This window comes from Stenella coeruleoalba (genome assembly GCF_951394435.1).
Source record: "Stenella coeruleoalba genome assembly, chromosome: 14".
NCBI classification, from domain to species: domain Eukaryota; kingdom Metazoa; phylum Chordata; class Mammalia; order Artiodactyla; family Delphinidae; genus Stenella; species Stenella coeruleoalba.
The window spans coordinates 56,253,152-56,274,654 of NC_137160.1; the positions used below are offsets into that span (position 1 = coordinate 56,253,152).

General features: G+C 41.6%; 1 protein-coding gene across 1 annotated transcript in view; it reads right to left on the bottom strand.

Moving 5' to 3' along the window:
* Nucleotides 1-21,503, bottom strand: part of DLGAP1 (DLG associated protein 1) — a gene marked incomplete at both ends in the record, with an annotated part of 968,578 nt that overhangs the window by 828,574 nt on the left and 118,501 nt on the right. Inside the window, one exon of the mRNA XM_079943254.1 lies at nt 3,396-3,457. The remainder of the gene's footprint in view (nt 1-3,395; nt 3,458-21,503) is intronic.

Genomic DNA, 21,503 nt, shown 5'->3' on the forward strand with positions numbered 1-21,503 from the left:
GGCGTTACCTTGCCACTGCCCGCAGTTTGGCCCTCGGTCGCCGCGGCCGTCCGTCGGTCCCGCGAGCCTCGGAGGAAGGACGAAAGAGGTGTCCCCGTGGCCGGGACAGGATCCCAGCGAGGCGATGGGAAGGACTCGAGTGAGGAGCCGAGGGGGCTACGGCCGCTCCCGCCGCGGATGCCGCCGATTCCCCCGGGCCGGAGGTGTCAGAGAGGCAGTGTCCTCGGGACTGCGGGGCCCGGAGCGCAGCGCTCGCCTCTGGCGCGGCGGCTGAGCGCCGGGACGCGGCGGACTGGGGCGGCGAGGCTGGGCTGGTCACCCGCCCCTGGGTGCATGTTAATACGGTGGGGAGGAGGAGTCCCGCGCTTCCTCCGCCCAACCGCGGGAGCCGGCGGGCGGGCGGCGGCGGCTGCCCGGAGCCAGCGCTCCCACCCGCCCCGGCTACTACGGCGGGCCACCAGCCCTGACCCAGACCTGGCACGTGCGCCCGGGCCGCAGGGAGGCGCCCGGCGTCCTGCGGGTGATGCCGGCTCAGGTCCGGGCCGCAAGTGCGCTCACACCACACAGAGGGGAAAGCCCCGCATCCCCTCGAAGGAACCGCGAGGCGACCGCGCGTTAGTGGGCGTGTCCCGTGCGTTCCCCGGCGCAGCGTCCGCTGAGAAGTGAACCTGCCCCTCCTCACCTGACAGCTCTCGTTCCCAACCTTGTCATCGGGAGCGCTCAACACTATCACAGGAACTCATGTTGGCGGGCAGAGGGTTTGTCTTTCTCTCTCTCTCCATCCTCGGGATCCTTAGTAGAATTTTTGAAGAAGCAATCGCCAGGTAGGAGCCGGGGTCGTGGAAAGAGACTAGACTCACCCGGACTGACATTCACACCCGGTGCCATTACCTCCCCCAGGGCCTCAGTTTCCCCATCTGTACAACGAAGGCCCTTGTGGATTAGATTATACAATATTTTTACCACCAGCTTCTCAAGGTATTGGCCTAAAGATAAGTAGAAAAGCGAATCCCTTTTCTTCCTATCCTCTGACCTCAGAAAACTCCCCGCTCTCCATCCCAACTGCATTTGGAAGCCACGCCCATTCACACCGTCTGAGGACCACAAGTCCACGTGCTCTGAAAGTAGGAAGCACCCATGAGGCTTCAAAGTAAGAATAGAAATAAATATTGTATGAAGAGATGAACTAAGATTTGGGTCAAAGAGAGAAAAGAGTCAAATAAGTGTTTATTGAGCTTCTGCTCTACCCACTTAAGTATCAATACTACAGATGATAATAGTTAAATAGTGGTTAATCACCATCTTCCAGTTTCCCTCTACTCAAAAAAGAATGAGTGGGCTTCCCTGGTGGCGAAGTGGTTGAGAGTCCACCTGCCAATGCAGGGGACACGGGTTCGTGCCCCGGTCCGGGAAGATCCCACATGCCGCGGAGTGGCTGGGCCCGTGAGCCATGGCCGCTGAGCCTGCGCATCCGGAGCCTGTGCTCCACAAGGGGAGAGGCCACAACAGTGAGAGGCCCGCGTACCGAAAAAAAAAAAAAAAAGAATGGGCATCTTCATGGAGAATGTCTGCCCTTTGTTCTACAACTCCCAGGGAGAACATTATGCTAAAGAGTATATGATCTTTCTGTAATTGTACCCTTAAAGTAGCATAAGATTTAGCATCTGCTTTGTGTGATATCTAATTATAAATATTAATAGAATATCCTTTTTAAAGAAAACCCTTCTAAAAATACAGAGAAGTGAAAAACAGTTTCCATAAAAATATGACTCAGATAAATAATCGCTTTTCCGCAATTTCACTGAGTGATTTTCCATTAAAGAGGAAAAAAAATCCGTAAACCACGAAACACTCCAAGAAATGGAGGTAAATCCTCAGCAGTGATCATAATGCTTTAACAAAGCTCTAAAAATCATCCCCAGCCAATTCAAGAGTGACTGTATGGGGGCACTTACTCTTCAAATAAGATTCCATGAAAAGGCAAAGTACTGATATAGGAAAAGTAGCCTTCATAATCTGGAGAGAGCAACTACCTTGCCTTTCCAGATTTGTGTGTCTAATCCATGGAATTTTTAATGAGGTCACATAAATAAGGAGGCCATTATAACTGTCAGGCCCTAAATCAAATTAGGTGACTTTAGGGAATAAATTTGCTTGAAGCAGAAAATCATTTTCTTAAAAATTCTTATGGTGGATTCAACCAGACAACAATAATATCTATGTACCACTGCTATTGTGAGGGTTTGCTGACTGTAAGTGACAGAAACCACATCTGGTGAACTGAAGAGAAAGTTATTTATTGGAAAGATATTGAAAGCTTTGCAGTCTTGAAACAGGCAGGGTTTGTAGCAATACTGTAGCTCTAGAAAGTCAGAAAGACACAAGCAGTTCTGTTTGGTGTTGCACTGAAATGTACAGTTTACAGTCAGTAAATGTCAACTATTTCTTCAAACTTCACGTTACTGGATCGAGATTCAAGTCACAAAGGAGAACATCTGACTGGCCAAACTTCAGTCAGGTACCCACTCCCTGGCTGTGCCAGGAGAGGGAGAGGAAACATTCGGTTCTTTGACTTCCAGAATGGAAGGCAGGCACCTGGATTTATCATGCTTCCAAAAGTACACATGATTGGACATAAGTGATTCCTCAAAACAAGTTCAGTGAACTATTAAGAAGAAGAATTTGATGCTAAGGTCAAAAAAAGGTCAATGTCTGTTACATTGATGGCCATGAAATTTACACCGTAATGCTTAGAGTTGTTTGGAAATGAGCAGTACAAGTGAAACTGCAAGTTTGTTTCACTTAAAGAATGCTGTTTAAATACTGTATGTATGGCCAGTTATCTTATTTAAATAAGCATAGTGCCTATTATAAGCACCACTGCAAGCCAGGGCGAGCAGCTGTGTTCATTTCTTGTCACCGACAGTATAGTAGTGGAATAATCGCCCTGGAAAGATGACCATGCCCTAATCCCTCGAACCAGTGAATGGTTATCTTGCATGACAATTTGCAGATGTGATTAAGTAAAGGGTCTTGAGATGGGAAGTTTATCCCAGATTACCTCACTGGGCCCAATATAATCAAAAAGGCCCTTATAAGAGGGAAACAAGAAAGTCAAAGGCAGAAGAAAAAGATGGAATGATGGAAGCAGAGGTTGGAGTGATGCATTTTGAAGATGGAGGAAGGAGGTCATGAGCAAAGGGATACAGAAGCTAGAAAAGATTCTCTCCTAGAGCCTCCAGAACTCATGCCAGTCTGCTACTATCTTGATTTTAGCCCAGTTAAACTGATTTCCGATTTCTGATCTCCAGAACTGTAAGATAATAAATTCATGTTGCTTTCAGCCACCAAGTTTCTATAACAGCAGCTAGAGGAAACGAATATAGACAACTTACCCAACCCTTGGGAACATCCTCCCCAAAGCACAGGTTGGTAGCAGGTGGCGTGAGAGCCTTTACTGTAGAAGAAACACAGAAAGGCATAGATACTTCTGAAGAAGTCGACTCAAAGAGGGCTGAGTCAGCAATACATTGGTAAGAAGAGGAAATTAGAAACCATGAACAGATAGGGTTCCTATTCAGGAGTTTCCATTTCTCTGGTTAAATCAATGTGGCGGCACTCCCCCTAGACCACAACATGGTCAAACCGATCAAATCCCATTAGAATGAAGTACACTTGTGAAAGAAGAAAGAACTCGAAGGACAACCTGAATGGTAAGTGTGTAAGACATACAAGTTTGCTTCTGCATTTAACAAAGCCTTCTCACTCATTCTCGTGGTTTTAAGTAACATTTAAACGGTGATTCCAGATCTATATCTTCAGCCTTGACCTCTCAGCTAGGTTTCATATTTGGGAATCCAAAGACCTGCTAGACAAATCCACTTACAACTTCCACTGGCACTCCAAAGTTAACAGGTCCAAATTAAACTCATCGCTTTCTGCCCTTTCCATCTGTTCAAATTTTTATTCCTTTTCCTGTTATACTATATGAATTCACGGCACAGTCATCCACCAAGTCACCAACACCAGAAACCCATGAGTTATCCTAGACTTCTACACCCACCAATCACCTCTAATCCACCAGCAAACACTGCTGACTTCTCCCACCATCTGAACTGATCCTGACTCCCTCCTATATTTCCATTTCTGTAACAGTATACCCGTATAAGGCTTTGTCATCTCACCTCTGGGTCATTATCCTCTTAACTTCTTTCCTTTCCCCCAGTCTTGCCTCCTTTTCATTGAAGCAAGAATGGGCTTATAAAAATACAACTCAGGGCTTCCCTGGTGGCGCAGTGGTTGAGAGTCCGCCTGCCGATGCAGGGGACGCGGGTTCATGCCCCGGTCCGGGAAGATCCCACATGCCGCGGAGCGGCTGGACCCGTGAGCCATGGCTGCTGAGCCTGCGCGTCCGGAGTCTGTGCTCCGCAACGGGAGAGGCCACAACAGTGAGAAGCCCGCGTACCACAAAAAAAAAAAAAAAAAAAAAAATACAACTCAGACCACGTTACAGCTATGGTTTAGCGTCTTATAAATTTATAAAGTTCAGTTCCTTAGAATGATATACAAGGCTCTCCTGCTTTTATCTTTCTTAGGCCTTTGCTCTCATGATTTATATGCTATGCTTCAGTAAATCAGACTGCTGCTTATGATGCCATTCCTGTAACATGCTCTGGAATATTTCTGTAACTCTCTCATACTATTCTTTCTGTCTTGCATGCCCTCTCTCTGCTTTTGCTGGCTAGCATGTATTTCTCCTGCAAAGCTTGCTTCAGTGGTCCTCATGCCTGAATCATTAGGTTGGATTAAGTCGTGCCCACGCTCACTGAACCTACTACTATCTTTGTTTTTATGACATTATATTAAGTTTTTCAGGTTATCTGGGTTGTATTTTTGAGACTGTAGCTATCCCTACATGGATCTCCAATACCTAGCATAGTAACTGCCTCTCAATAGAAAATCAATATATATTTGTGGGACTGAATTAACCTGAATGGCTTTGAGAATATTTTGTGATGTCTGTAATATATCTTAATATTAGGTAGTAGAAGGCCATGTGTGATGTAACATAACCTGTAGCCCAATTTTAGAACCCATCACTTATCAGGTTCAATAAATGGAAAGTGTTCTTTTTCATGCTAAACAAATGCCAAAAAAAAAAACTGAGGAAAGACGTATGAAGACATCATGGCTAGTTTTTCCTTTTAAGAGCCAATCCAGTGAAAGGAAATGGTCTTGTTATCCTCAAACGGTTTTCAAGGAACATTTTTGCTTTATGTTTTGATTTTTTTAAATTAGAGATATAAATGCTGGAATACAATTGATTTAGCTTCTGTCCGAACTCTTCTTTTATACCCTATCATTCTTGTTTACACGTTAATCTATACACACTGTGTCACCTCCCAAACACCCCCATTTACTCTTTCATCCATTACAATATGGTGTGAGCCCTGTGCATTGCAATCTGGCTTTGTTCTGGTAAACGTGGTGTAATATTCCCAACAAGAAGCCCCTTTGTAGTTCCTATTTCCCTGATCTCCTAATTAGAATTTTATGCAACGGATATGTGATTTTTCAAATTTTCCACTAGAAATGTCCATTATTTTACTGTCTTCTGGTTTCCCTTCTAGTTCTCTGCTCCCAGACTTTCCTACTACCTCTCCTAAGCTGTAATTATTGTGCCCCCAGGTTGGTAGCTGAGACCACTGGTGAGAGTGAGGTCTCTGAAGAGAAAGGGCCCTTGGTCAGGACCCTGAGAAGTCTCCGCAATATCCACTGGTGAAAGAGGAAGAGGCCAACGTTAGACGTGGGAAGAAACTCAGAACAGCCGTGCCGTGAAAAGACAGGTTCCATGGAAACCAAAGAATGACAGCATTTTAGGAGACAGGATTTGATGCTGAATTTTAAACTAGCACTTCTATACATGTAACATCTCCACCTGCAAGAAATGTACAGACATCACCAATTCAGTAGATACAAACCAAATGGTCCATCTTCCATCCAGCATTAGCTCTTTCCCACACAGTATTCCCACTGATGATCCCTTCCAGCATATACCCAGACACTGAAGCCAGACATTTAGCAGTCATTCTGATACTCTTTCTCCTCCCTTATCTACTCTATCTAATTGGTCACCAAGTTTTATCAAATTCCTAAAACAATAAGCTATTTCACTCTACTGTTTAAAATTATTCAGTACATCCTCATTGTCTTCAAGATAAAACCTGAAAGCTTATGTATAACATTCAAAGCCCTTCACAATCTGATTCTTTCTTCAATAAATTAACAAACTAATTTATTTGAGTGGGTTGGCTTTTCACACACTGGATTGAAAACTTTATTAAAATTTTTTTTAACGGTTTAGAAATTGAAACAGTTAAAAATAAATGAAACCAAGAACAATAAAAGAAAAAAAGAACATATGTTCACCCATATAGTCTAGAGACTGCCAATATATACAGTAATGACCCTAGGCAAACTATATATCATCATATAGTAAAAGGGAGAGAAAGAGTCAGAATATCTTGATAACAAAAAAAATTAATATATTATTGTATACATTTTGAGAAAAGACCTACTACAGATTTTTTTGTTCAGAAGTATTGTATTTAAGAGTTCCCTTTAAAACAATCCCAATCCCTAAAATACTTAGGAATACATTTAACCAAGGAGGTGAAAGACCTGTACACTGAAAACTATAAGACACTGATGCAGGAAACTGAAGACACAAATAAATGGAAAGAGTTTCGGTGCTCATAGATTGGAAGAATTAATATTGTTATAATGTCCACACTACCCAAAGCTCTCTACAGATTTAACGTAATCCCTATCAAAATTCCAATAGCATTTTTCTCAGAAATAGAAAAAACAATCCTAAAATTTGTATGGAAGCACAAAAAACCCTGAATAGCTAAAGCAATCTTGAGAAAGAAGAACAAAGCTGGAGACATCACACTTCCTGATTCCACACCATGTTACAAAGCTATAGTAATCAAAATACTATGGTACTGGCATAAAAACAGACACATAAACCAATGGAATAGAACTGAGACCCCAGAAATAAATCCAAGCATATATGGTCAGTTGATTTACAGCAAAGGAGCCAAGACTACTCACAGACGAAGGGCTACTCTCATCAATAAATGGTGTTGGGAAAACTGGATATCCACATGCAAAAGAATGAAACACGACCATTATCTTACACCAAACACAAAAATCAACTCCAAATGGATTAAAGACTTGAATTTAGAACCTGAAACCATAAAACTTAGAGAGGAAAACACAGGAGGTAAACTCCTTGACATTGGTCTTGGAAATGACTTTTTGGATTTGACACTAAAAACAAAGGCAACAAAAGCACAGATAAAGAACTGGGACTACATCAGACTTGAAAGCTTCCACACAGCGAAGGGAACCATCAACAAAATGAAAAGACAACCTATGGAATGGGAGGAAATATTTGCAAACCACATATTGGATAAGGGATTAATATCCAAAATAAACAAGGAACTCAATACAACTCAATAGAAAACAAAAAACTAAAACAAAACCCACAAATAATCCAATTTAAAAGTGGGCAAAGGACCTGTTAGGATGTCTATTACTAAAAAGATAAGAGATAACAAATGCTGGTGAGAATGTGGAGAAAAGTGATCCCTTTTACACTGTTGGTGGGAATGTAAATTGTTACAGTCACTAGGAAAGAGTATGGAGGTTCCTCAAGAAATTAAAAATAGAGAATAAAGAGGACTTCCCTGGTGGTGCAGTGGTTAAGAATCTGCCTGCCAGTGCAGGGGATACGGTTTCGAGCCCTGGTCCGGGAAGATCCCACATGCTGCGGAGCAAATAAGCCCATGCACCACAACTACTGAGCCTGCGCTCTAGAGCCCACGAGCCACAACTACTGAAGCCCATGTGCCTAGAGCCCAAGCTCTGCAACAAGAGAAGCCACCGCAATAAGAAGCCCACGCACCGCAACGAAGACTAGCCCCCGCTGACCGCAACTAGAGAAAGCCCGCGCGCAGCAACGAAGACCCAACGCAGCCCAAAATAATAAATTTTTTAAAAAAAGAATAAATAGAGAATAAAGAATAGATTGAAAGAGTCCAGCAAGATGGTCATGTAGGAGGCTCTTGAAGCCCCCTCCTCCCATGGATGCATTGAACGTACAGCTACGCGTGGAGCAACTGCCTCCAGAGGAGCCAGAAACCCGCTGAGCAATTCGTGCACACTGGATGGATGAGAAAATACACCCATCAAAATGGTAGGAAAGGCTGAGACACACACTCGCAATAAGCCCCACCCCTGGCACAGCACCACACGGTCGGGAGGGAACCCCTAACTCCCAGCATCTCCCTGAGGAGTGAAAGCTTTGGACCCCACATCTATCAATCCAACATTTTAAAAAATTTATTCTATTGAAGGACAGTTGATTGACAATGTTGTGTTAATTTCTACTGTACAGCAAAGTGGTTCAGTTACACATCTATATGTATTCTTTTTTTCACTTTTTCACTTTCATTTTTATTTTATATTGGAGTTGATTTACAATGTTGTGTTAGTGTCAGGTGTACAGCAAAGTGATCTAGTTATACATATACATATAGCATCACTCCAGCATTTAAGACAACCACCGGAGGGAGGACTCGCAAAACACCTAGCTGTGAAGGCCAACATGCTTGTGTCTGGAGATCCACAAGACTATAGCAAAGAAACAATGCCTGATAGGCACCTGGCCTATCCCCCTGAGGGCTCAGCGCAGAGGAAGCAAGCAAAATCACCCATTTCCAGTATTTCCCTGAAAGAAGTTTATCTGCTTACTTTAAAAGCTGCTGCCTGAGGGTCAGGCTTGTAACTTAGCAGGTACTAAGGGCTGGCTGCGGTCCTCCCCTGAGGCCAGGGAAGCCAGTGGACACCTCTCCCACTTCCTCCCTCCAGCCTGCTCCAATCACACTACCAAGGTGCCAGTAACATCCTGGAAGGAGGTCGTATACATGTCTGCGGCTCCAGCTTCTGTGGCTGCCACCCGAGGGAGTGGCCTGGATTTCCTGGCCCTAGTAGTCAATGGCGCTTGCATCCATGAGTCCCCTAGGACTCTAGCAAACAAAGAAACAGTTCTTAATGGGCCTAGGAGCAGCCCGACACTGCAGCTCTACACGTAGGCCCAGCAGAGAGGGGGCAGGTAAAAATGCCCATCCCGGTTTCCTCCTGGAAGGGACTCCACCACCTGTTTTCCCAGCTGCTGCCTGAGGGTCCAGCTTCCAATCAACCTGCATCTAGGTGCAGACTACAAGGCTCCCCTTCGCACAGCCCTGACTGCCAGGGGCCACTGAGAACAAAGAAGGAGCCTCGGAAATGACGGAAGTCTGAGAGGCGACTCTGAGGTTGGGCCGGACTGACTGCAGCACCGTTTACAATAGCAGATGCATAGCAGATGCATAGAAGCAACTTACTGTCCATCCACAGACAATGGATTTTTAAAAAGTGTGGTACAGATATACAGTGGAATATTATTCAGCTTTTCAAAAGGAAATCCTGACATTCGCAACAACATGGATGAAATTGCAGGGCCTCATACTAAGCGAAATAAGCTCAACGGAAGATGAAAAATACTGCATGATATCATTTCTGTGTGGAATCTTAAAAAAAAAAAAGTAAACTCATAGAAACAGCATAGAAAAGTGGTTGCCAGGGGCTGGGGGATGGGAGAAATCGAGAGGTTGGTAAAAAGGAATAAATTTTCAGCTGTATGATGAATAAGATCTGAGGATCTAATGTAAAATGGGGTGACTACGGTTGATACCACCACTCTGTATAACTGAAATCCGCTAAGTGACTAGAACTGAAACATTCTCACCAAAAAAATAAATAAATAAAATGATAAATATGTGAGGTGATGGATGTGTTAATTCACTCAATGAAGGGGGGAGATCCTTTCACAACATACACATGTATCAGATCATCATGATGTGTACTTTCAATATCTTACAATTTTATTTGCCAATTATACCTCAATACAGCTGAAAAATATAGTTCTCCCTTAAGTATTTTAATTGAGCAAGGTATTTTACCCTTTTGGGAAATCGCTTATAATTATGAAGTCTTCTAACATCTCCAGAGACATAAATGTTCTTGACAGACTACATTAAGTAAAATTGTTTAAAAACAAATAATAGGATTAGAATTTAACCTTTAATTTTACATGCAAAATATGCAGTCAACTGAAAGAATACATCATTACATCGTTAGTCTCAATCATTCTTTTTTGCATTACACTTAATTTGACTGTCTTTTCCAACTCCAGTTTATATTTGAATTTTTCATAATAAAGATAGATATGAACTTGATATGTCTAGAGGAAAAATGCCATTTTAAACATTATCCCTGTTAAAGAAAATCTAGATTAAAGAATAATTTGTAAAACTGAAATGACCTCAAATTAGCATAAACCAGCAAAGAAATCAGCAATGCGCATACACACGTCTACAGAATTCTATTTTGTTTTTATTGTTGTATTCAAAAGCAAAACAACTTCCTTTTTTAGTGAAAGAATGTGTAATTTAAGAAAAGTCAGCAATGAAGTTCCAGCATTTGTGTGGAGAGCTGAATAAATTACACACAAAAAATTCTGTAAATAAGCCATATTCTCTTGAGGATCAGTTTCTGTCAGTTTTGGTAGATAAAAATTTGTCATAAGATATAATTTATTGAATCCTCAGAAGCACAGTTCCCAGGCAGGCATTATGAATATTGATATCTCCATTCTAAGACATTTTAAGATACACTTAAAAATATGGCGAGCATACATTCGTGTCTGGGAAGCTAGAACAACCGAGATTTCCTAGGTTTTAAAATTCTGTTTCTAATATTTATTCTTTCAAAAAATATCAATCATAGTCTGTTTTTACTGTATTCAGCATCAGAATACTTGCAGGAAAAAAACAAGATATGCCTTCTGTCTTTAAGAATTCTCCACTCTAAAACAGCAATTAATGAAACAATATTGGTACAATGCAGAGTTTGCTGCTTGTTGGAAAGCTGGCATTCAAGAACTGGTGGCTGAGGACATCCACAGGGATGATGATGATTATAATTTTATAACCATTAGTATTTAGAGTGATAACATCTCACATAAAAATTCACGTATCAGCAACCTCAATTCTAAAATAGGCTCTGTATAACAAATGGATATTACTAACGCTATATCCTGAAGCTCATTTGAGTGTTTCTCAGACTTTCATTCTTGATTGGCACAGGGAATGTGGTAGAAACATGCTAGCTATTCACCAAAATTTGGTTTCCACTTCTTCCTAGGCTATGGTCACAAGACTGTGTCCTGGTGAAGTGAATGTTGCTAGAAATAACATATGCTACTTCCAAGCCTGGCCCATAGAAACCTCTCAAGATATCCTGCACTAACTCTCTCTGCATGGCTGGCCGGATATTGATGCTTGCAGTGTGCCTTGTACTGAATGGCCAAGACCCCGAAAGCTACCCCCCGCACTACCTGCTACCAACTGGACATTCCATGAGCAAGAAATACATTTCTATTGCACTTAGCCACTGAGGTGTTGGGGCTTTATCAGCTAGAGAGTTAGTGTTAATTCATCCAATACAATGAAGAGAGGAATGCAAGGGAGTGCGCCGGTGGTCCAGTGGCTAAGACTCCGTGCTCCCAATGCAGGGGGCCCAGGTTTGATCCCTGGTCAGGGAACTAGATCCCACATGCCACAACTAAAGATCCCACGTGTCGCAATGAAGATCCCACATGTTGCAACACAGATCCCACATGCAGCGAAGATCCCACGTGCCAGAACTAAGATCCAGCGCAGACAAATAAATATTTAAAATAAGTAAATAACAGGCATTACTTTAAAAAAGAGAGAAAGGAATGCAAAAATTTGATGTCTACTGTGTACTAGACCTTGTATATAAATACAGTGTTTTATTTATTCTCCAAACTAAACCAATGAATTAGCCACGAGCAGTCCCATTTCATGATGGGGTGACTGAGGATTGACTAAAAATAACTTTCCTTGGATGCACAGCCAGTTAGCGGTAGAGTCAGAATTTGAACCTGAGTTTATTGACTTCAGAGATGGTATTTTTATAACACATCCTCCTATAATCTTTGGTTGACTTCTAACTGGATGATAAGGGTTACATTCTATTACAGGTTTAAAGCAATAAATCAAAAGACAAAATTTTTGATATTTGAAACCACCGATAACAAACTCTAAAAAGCTAAAACAAAATTTCACAAAACACAGAAGCCCAGGGCCACTTGTGTGGGTAAAGGGGCTTAATTAACTAACAGGTACTGACATTATTGGTACACTTTGGTTCAAAAATGCAGTTAATATACCAAACAATTATCCTGAGTTAGAAAGGAAAAGGAAATCTGATTTGTATACAATGTTTAAGATGGAAGAAAATGATGCAGTTATATTAAACAGCTTTGTTGAAATATAATATACAATAAACTGCACGCTAAGTTGCACGATTTGGTAAATTTTTGCATATGTATGTCTGTGCACACGCGTGTGTATGTGGAATGTATCAGTATGTGAGACCATCACGAAACCATCACCATAATCAAGATAATGAACATATGCGTCCTCTCCAAAATCTCCCTCCTACCAGTTATCAAACCCACTCTTTCTGTTCTAATAGATTATTTCTAAAATTTTGTAGAAATGGAAGCATATAGTATGTATTTTTCTTCCTCTGGCTTATTTCACTCACTATAGTGTATCTGAGAGTCACCTGTGCTGTTGTCTTTACTGTTAGTGCTAACTTACTCCTTTTTATTCCTGAGTAGTGTTCCATTGTGTGTACATACCACAATTTGGTTATCCATTCTCATCTTGATGTATATTTTTCTCCACTTTTTGGCTATTACAAAATAATCTTTTATGAACACTTATGTGCAAGTCTTTGTTTGGACATATGCTTTGTATGAACATGTTCTCTGGATAAATATACAGGAGAGGCCTTCCCTGGTGGCACAGTCGTTGAGAGTCCACCTGCCGATGCAGGGGACGCAGGTTCGTGCCCCGGTCCGGGAGGATCCCACATGCCGGGGAGCGGCTGGGCCCGTGAGCCATGGCCACTAAGCCTGCGCGCCCGGAGCCTGTGCTCTGCAACAGGAGAGGCCACGACAGTGAGAGGCCCGCGTACCACCAAAAAAAAAAAAAAAAAAAAAATACAGGAGACTGATCACTGATCATATGTTAAGTGTGTCTTTAATTTTCCAGAAACCATCATACTGTTTCCAACATTTTTGGACCATTTTACATTTCTACCATAAGTGTATGAGAATTCAAATTCCTCCACATCCTCACTAATACTTGGTATGGTCGATCTTTTTAGTTTTAGGCATTCTAATCCATGTGTAGAGTTATTCCCTTGTGGTGTAGCTTTAATTTGCATTTATCTATAGATGTTGAACATATTTTTAATGTGCTTATTTGCTATTCAAATATCTTCTTTAGTAACATATATTTAAATTTTTGCCTTTTTTTTTCTGTTTTTTGTTTTTGTTTTTTTTTTTGCTGTACGCGGGCCTCTCACTGTCGTGGCCTCTCCTGTTGCGGAGCACAGGCTCCGGACGCGCAGGCCCAGCAGCCATGGCTCACGGGCCCAGCCGCTCCGCGGCATGCGGGATCCTCCCAGGTCGGGGCACAAACCCGCATCCCCTGCATCGGCAGGCGGACTCTCAACCACTGCGCCCCCAGGGAAGCCCTTTTTTTTTGCCTATTTTAAATTGTTTGTTTTTTTATTATTCAGTTTCGAGAGTTCTTTATATATTGTGGGCACTAGTCCTTTATATGTTACTTGCAAATATTTTCTCCTAAACTGTGGCTTGTCTTTTCATTCTAAACAGTGTCTTTGCAAGAGGAGAAGTCATTAATTTCTATGAAATAAAGTTTATTATTTTTTTCATTTATGGATCATGCACTTGATATTAGATCTAATAAATCTTTGCTTGGGCTTCCTTGGTGGCACAGTGGTTAAGAATCTGCCTGCCAGTGCAGGGGACACACTGGCTTCCCTGCCAATCCGGGAAGATCCCACATGCCGCAGAGCAACTAAGCCCGTGTGCCACAACTACTGAGCCTGTGCTCTAGAGCCCGTGAGCCACAACTACTGAGCCCATGTGCCACACCTACTGAAGCTGGAGCGCCTAGAGCCGTGGTCCACAACCAGAGAAGCCACTGCAATGAGAAGCCCGTACACTGCAAGGAAGGGTAGCCCCCACTCGCCGCAACTAGAGAAAGCCCGCGAGCAGCAACGAAGACCTAACGCAGCCAATAATTAAATAAATAAATTTATATCAAAAAGAAATCTCTGCTTAAACGAAGGTCACAAAGGTTTTCCCCCTTCGTTTTAGTCAAGAATTCTTACAGTTTTAGATTTTATACTGAGACCTATGATGCATTTGGAGTTAGTTTTTGTATATAGTATGAGGATCAAAGTGTATTTTTTACATACACATATGCACTTGCTTCAGTGCCATTTGTTAAAAAAATAATCAATCCTCTCTCCACCACGTTACCTTTGCAACTTTTTCAAAAATGAATTGACCATATATGTGTGGGTTTATTTCTGGATTTTGTATTCTGTTACATTGATCTGTGTGTCTGTCTCTATGCCAATACCGCACTGCCTTGATTACCATGGTTTTACTATAAATCTTGAATTTAGGTTGTATAAATCCGTCAACTTTGTTCATTTTTTAAAAAGCTATTTTGATATTCTTGGTATTTTGCTCTTCCATATGAATTTTAGAGTCAGAGTATCAGCTTCTACAAAATAGACTGCTGGGATTTCAATTAAGATCTCTTTGAATCTAAAGATCAACTTGGGCATAAATGACATCCTAACATGAACACCATATGGTCCTCCATCTACTTAGGTCTTTAGTTTCTCTCAGCAATGTTCTGTAGTTTTCAGCACACAAATTTTGATATCTATTTTTAAATTTATCTGAAGAATTTCATTTTTTTTTGGATTCACGGGCCTCTCACTCTTGTGGCCTCTCCCGTTGCGGAGCACAGGCTGTGAACTGGATTTAATTTTCCACGTAGACAAGGTTCACAATATTCTTGCAGAAATGGCGATGGGGGGAATGGTATTGGAGACCAACGTGAATGAGATTGTTACACAAATTCATGCACAAAATAAACTGGAGAAATCTGAGGCTGGCTTAGCAGGAGCTCCAGCCTGTGCTGAATCAGCTGTAAAGAATATGAATCTTTCTGAGATCCCAAGAAATATTAACATTGGTGACATCAGTATAAAAGTGCCAAACTGCCTTTTTTTTTTTTTTTTTTTTGCCGTACGCGGGCCTCTCACTGTTGTGGCCTCTCCGGTTGCAGAGCACAGGCTCCGGACGCGCAGGCTCAGCGGCCATGGCTCACGGGCCCAGCCGCTCCGCGGCACGCGGGATCTTCCCAGACCGGGGCACGAACCCGTGCCCCCTGCATCGGCAGGCGGACTCCCAACCACTGCGCCACCAGGGAAGCCCCCAGACTGCCCTCTTTTAAATAAAAAATTTTAAAGGCCACTCCCAGGTAAAATCCGGGGGAAAAGTCATCTAAGTTTACCATGCAGTTGTTTACCAAAAATAGAGGAAGAGAGTCTTAACTTTTGCTCTTGGATTTAAGTCAAGGTACTGTATGGAAGTTATGTAAAATCAGTATGGAAGTTCATTGTTGCTTTTGTTCCTCAGTGATTTTGAAGAAATTGAGTAGTTCCAGTGTGATTTTTTCTTTATTTTCTAAACTGCATTCCTATGGCCACCCAAGGCATGCCTCTATGTATTGGCTACTGCAGTATTTTGAAGTGTTTGGGACATTTCTTTAAATTATGTATAACCCAAAATGTTGGTGTTTTGTATGGATTACAAAAACAGCATTCCTGGGCTTCCCTGGTGGCGCAGTGGTTGAGAGTTTGCCTGCCGATGCAGGGGACATGGGTTCGTGCCCTGGCCCGGGAGGATCCCACATGCCGCGGAGCGGCTGGGCCCGTGAGCCATGGTCGCTGAGCCTGCGCGTCCGGAGCCTGTGCTCCGCAACGGGAGAGGCCACAACAGCGAGAGGCCCGTGTACAGCAAAAAAAAAAACAACAAAAAAAAACAGCATTCCTTAATTCCTTCTGTTATTTGTCACAATTGTTAAAGAACGAAGTACGTATTGCATGAAAACATTATGATCTTTTTCTCTTAGTTAAATAAACTCCAAGGTAACTGGATTTCTAAAGCACCGTTCTGTTTGCCTGGTATCTACTCTAGCAATAATTTTTTTTTACGACCCTCTGACTCAACGAAGTAAATAAAAGTATATTTTATCACTGTTAAAAAATAAAAAGGAGTAATTAAATTTAGTAGGGAAACCTCCCTCTGAGTGCTAAGATGATAATCTATATGAAGTAGGTGCTAGATAAATGTTGCTAGTTTACTGGAAATTTGGTAATTTTCACTTAATTATTCCTGTGATAAATGGAGGAATTTTTCCCCATGGAAAAGGTTCTGCTTAAAAAGACCAATGAAGTAAGTGTATTACACTTGTAAAGAGTATCCCATCCCTTATGCCGCTTTCCTGTCCCCTTGATTATTTAGTTTTGAAACTCAGACACCTGTTCCTATCAAGTCTGGAATGAGCAGCATAGATTTCTGCTCTTCACTGGTGTGAAATTAAAACAGAGTCTCCTGATATTTCAGCCAATTCTTTTTCTTTTCTTTTTTTCCAGTTGATAACAGTCAAGTGAAGAATAATGAGGTGGTCACAAAAATTACCACCTCATTAGAGGTAGTAGAATGTAGACGTCAGCACAGCTCTCACCTTGGACTTCCTGATACTGTGCAGGTATTCGGAAAGAGATTTCAGGTAGAAATGTGAATATTTTCTGTTTCAAGGCTCAGCTCTTCAAATTTGATTTCACAACATAACAACACCTTTGAGTCTGTGCTCAACGCTTCACACCCCTGGGAAACAAGAGGGTCGAGTCGTGGAGGTGCGAAAGTGCACACACACACTCAGCACAGTGCAAGGAAGGCCACCAACTCAGCTTCTGTGAGCAAGATGCAGTGAGCTTTCATGGAGCTGGCAACAGCGAGCCACTGGAATGTTTTGGTCAACAACGAGGGACACTAAATAAAGATCAGATATTGTGGACGGCAGTAACAAAAGAAGAGCGAAATCAAATTTTTAGAAAGTAACATTCTTTAGGGTTGTTTCTATCTAACTATCTATCAATTTATCATCTATCTATCTATCTATCTATCTATCTATCTATCTGCCTATCTGCCATGCCTCGCGGCATGCAGGATCTTAATTCCCTAACCAGGGATCAAACCGTGCCCCCTGCAGTGGAAGTGCAGAGTCTTAACCACTGGACCGCCAGAGAAGTCCCCAGGGTTGCTTCTGTTTAAATAAAGTCCTGCAAAATATTCAACTTGCTTGCTCTTGAAATCAATAACAGGAAAATGCAGGGAAATAGAAAATGGAGAATTGGAAGCATAAAACGAAGAAACGGGGGAGTTTTGAAGACCTTCTTACTCCTGACAGGATCCTGGTAGGACTGAAACATGACACCAGCCAGAGGGAAGACCATTTCTGACTGGCAGTCATACTTTAGCTTAAGGAAACAATGAAACAGATTTGGTTATTTTTAAAGAGTCTGTCATTTTGGCAGAATATTTTTTCCTTTTTTTGCCTTTTTTTGGGAGGGGGTGAGGGTGGGAATATTAAAATTAAAAAATATTCTTTGAGAAAGTATAAAAGAGCATTATTTCACATTTACAATAGCCTGAGAAATGCACTAATTTTTTATGTGTATTATGTTCCCTGGAGCAGAAATTCAGAAAGACCAGATTTAATTTTTAAAAATCCTAATCTGGGGCTTCCCTGGTGGTGCAGTGGTTGGGAGTCCGCCTGCCGATGCAGGGGACGCGGGTTCGTGCCCCGGTCTGCGAGGATCCCACGTGCCGCGGAGCGGCTGGGCCCGCGGTCCATGGCCGCTGAGCCTGCGCGTCCGGAGCCTGTGCTCCGCAACGGGAGAGGCCGCAGCAGTGAGAGGCCCGCGTACAGGAAAAAAAAAAAAAAAAAAAAAATCCTAATCTGTCGAGAACCAATACATTTATAAAATACAAAATGTGCTCAAAGGTCACAGCAATGTAACATGTCTAGAAGAGTTTTTAAATGTTTACTCATTTTCAGTACTCATCTCCCCAGAGACCAACAGCAAATATTTTGCAGTCCAGCTCCAGACAACAGTCTCTTTATAGAAGTTGAGAAAGAGAATCAAGGGTCAAGGGTTTAGTCATCTACATATTAGAGGTCAAGTGGTCTGCCAGAGTGCAAAGGAGGCCACGTATCCTGGGACACCCTCTAGCCTCTCATCTATCTCTGCTTTTAGTATTCCTCAAATGGCACTCAGGCATCAGTGAACTATTTGAGGCCACTTGTCTTTGAGCGGCCCCTCCTCAGATAATCAGTCTGTCAACCCTGGTGCCTTTGGCAGGTTGGGGACGGAGCTGGCTTCTTCCAGGACCTTGCTCTTCTACATGATTGCTGGTGTGTTTCAAACATTGCTGGAGACATGGTCTTAAAGAGTCTTCCATTGGCCGGTCCAGCTAGACATGTCTAGTAGGTGTCCTCACCTGGGATGCAGTGGTTATTGACCACATTCTTTTCCTTTCTCTCCAGAAGGGGATCCATGACATAAGAAGATAATCAAGTGAGGGACGAGGCCACAAAAGGCATGGACAGATAAGAGGGCTATTCATTCGTGGAGAGTTCTAGGTCCTTGTGTTTGAAAAGCACTGGCTTTGAGGAAATCCTGAAATGGGGATTGGGTCATAACTGGAGCGAAAGCTCTGCGATGAGAACTAAGTAGATGATGGAGTGGATGATTGTGAGATTTCATAAGTTAGGATACGTAATGGCACTGGGCAAAACTCCCACCTTCCACCTACTCTGTACCCACACTAGGCAGATGTGTGAGTCTAGAGATGGACACACAGCCATGCTGCCCCATCTCTGAAGATGCTGAAGACCACTAAGCACAGTTGGTCCTTACCGCTGCCCAGTTATTCTACTACATTTACCTGTTGTTCTCTCACCACCCCACATTCGCCAGATCCCCAGATGACTAGAGCTTACGACAGTCAGGAAATGACCATTTGATTGGGTTCTGCACGACACCTTCCCCCACTCTGCAAAATTCTGGACTAAAGAGTAATGGTTCCTACGTCACTAACATGCAGGTAAGCTGCTTGACTTCTCCTATAGAATGTGGTCCACTTCTTTTGAGAAGAGCCTAGGTGTTTTCTTCTGGGCAATTTACTGTCTAGCACAGCTGCTCCAAGTGCCACGTTAACCATCCATCTTATTTTCATCTCCCTTGTTTGTTGCCTCTTCTCTTCTCTGCTCCTAATACTTTTGCATATGTTGGCCCCCAGAGCTTCCTGGAATCCATTACATCTGCCAACATTACTTGGTTGAGATATCATTTGTATTGATGTCCCCAACAAGTACATTGAATAGAAAGTCTCAAACTAGGTTATATCATCATAAAATCTTAAAACACTGTTGGTAAAAGAAGAAAGTATTCTCTGGAGAAAAGAAGAAACATGTCTTAGACTAAGAATGGCACTGTCCTTCTAAAATGGCAACCCTTGAAGAAGAGAGTAGAGAATTGACTCCCAAATAAGTCCTGTTAAAGGACTTAATGTAGATGTTCACAGGCAAAAAAACAAACAGAAAACCAAACCCTCAAAAGTTTGTTATATGCTTCACACCACATGTAACAATGAACTCAAAATGAATCACAAAATTAACTATAAAACCTAAAACTATAAAAATTCTAGACAAAAACAGAGGAGAAAGTCTTTGGGACCTGGAGTTATGTGAAGAATTCTTAGTTATGACACCAAAAGCACAATCCATACACACACACACACACACACACACACACACACACACTTTACTTCATCAAAGTTTATAACTTTTGCTCTGTAAACAACACTGTCATGTGAATGAAAACAAAAGACAGAGCCTAGAAAGACTTTTTGCACATCACATATCTGACCAAGGAACTGTATCTAAAATGCCTGCCGAACACTTAAAACTCAGTAAGGAAAGAAACAACCCGATTACAAACTGTATAAAATATTTGAACAGACCCTTCACTAAAGAAGATACACAGATGGTAAATTTGGCCATAAATAACATTTCAATATCATTATTCATAAGGGAAATGAAAATTAAAAACACAACGTGATACCACCAAAATGCCAAGGACCAAGAACAATGCCCAATACCAAATGATAATGAGGATGTGGAACAAGTAGAACTTTCATGCGTGGCTGGTTGAAATGCAAAATGTTACAGCACTTCAGAAAAGTGTGTAATGGTTTCTTATACATTCAAATATATACTTGCCGTGTACGGAGCAACCCTCATCCTAGGTATTTATCCAAATAAAATGAAAACCTATGTTCACACAATAGCTAATATGTGAATGCTTATTGGCTATATTCATAATTGTCCAAAATAAAAATAAACCAATGTTCTTTAGCTGGTGAAAGGATAAGCAAACTGCGGTACATCCATACAGAGGAATAGCGCTCAGTAATAGAACGAACTCGTGATACACGCAACACAAATGAATCCCAATGACGTTAAACTAAGTGAGAGAAGCTACATTCAAACTCTACATATTGGATGATTCTATTTACCTGACGCATCTATAGGAAATGTGAACACATCAGAAGTTGCCAGGAATTGAGGAGAGGGGGAGGAGTTGGCTGCAAAGAGGCAGCACAGGGACTATTTGGGGATAACGGAACCATTTAGTATCTTGCCTTGTTGAGACTTTTGTCAAAACTCAAAGAATTTTACACCAAAGTCAATTATAGTGTATAAAAATGAAAATGGCAACACCAAAAACAGTGAAGAGAAAGATAAGAAACACCATCAACTATTTGGTTTGGTTAAAACATACAAATAAAAAGGATCGGTACAATTCATAGAAAGATGGGTGCTAAAAAAATCCACACAGATATACATTCTTGTGAAATCTCATAACACTAAGAATAAACAAATTTAAGTCTGAGAAAGACAGAGGCAGAGAAAGAGAGAGGATATCAAACTTACAAAACAAGCAAAATCCCGCTGATGGTAGATTTATAAACAATTAACATATAGCCCTATACCCGATCAATCTGTTACTCAATTGTGGTATAAACTAAAGATAATGTAAGCTACAATGACAGTTCACTTTTTTAAAGTTTTTTTTTAATTTTTATTTTATATTGGCACTTAAATTTTTTTTTGAAATATAGTCGATTTACAATGTTGTGTTAGTTTCAGGTGTACAGCAAAGTGATTCAGTTCTACATATATATATGTATATATCTTCTTTTTTAGATTCTTTTCCATTATAGGTTATTATAAGATACTGAGTATAGTTCCCTGTGCTATATAGTAGGTTCTCGT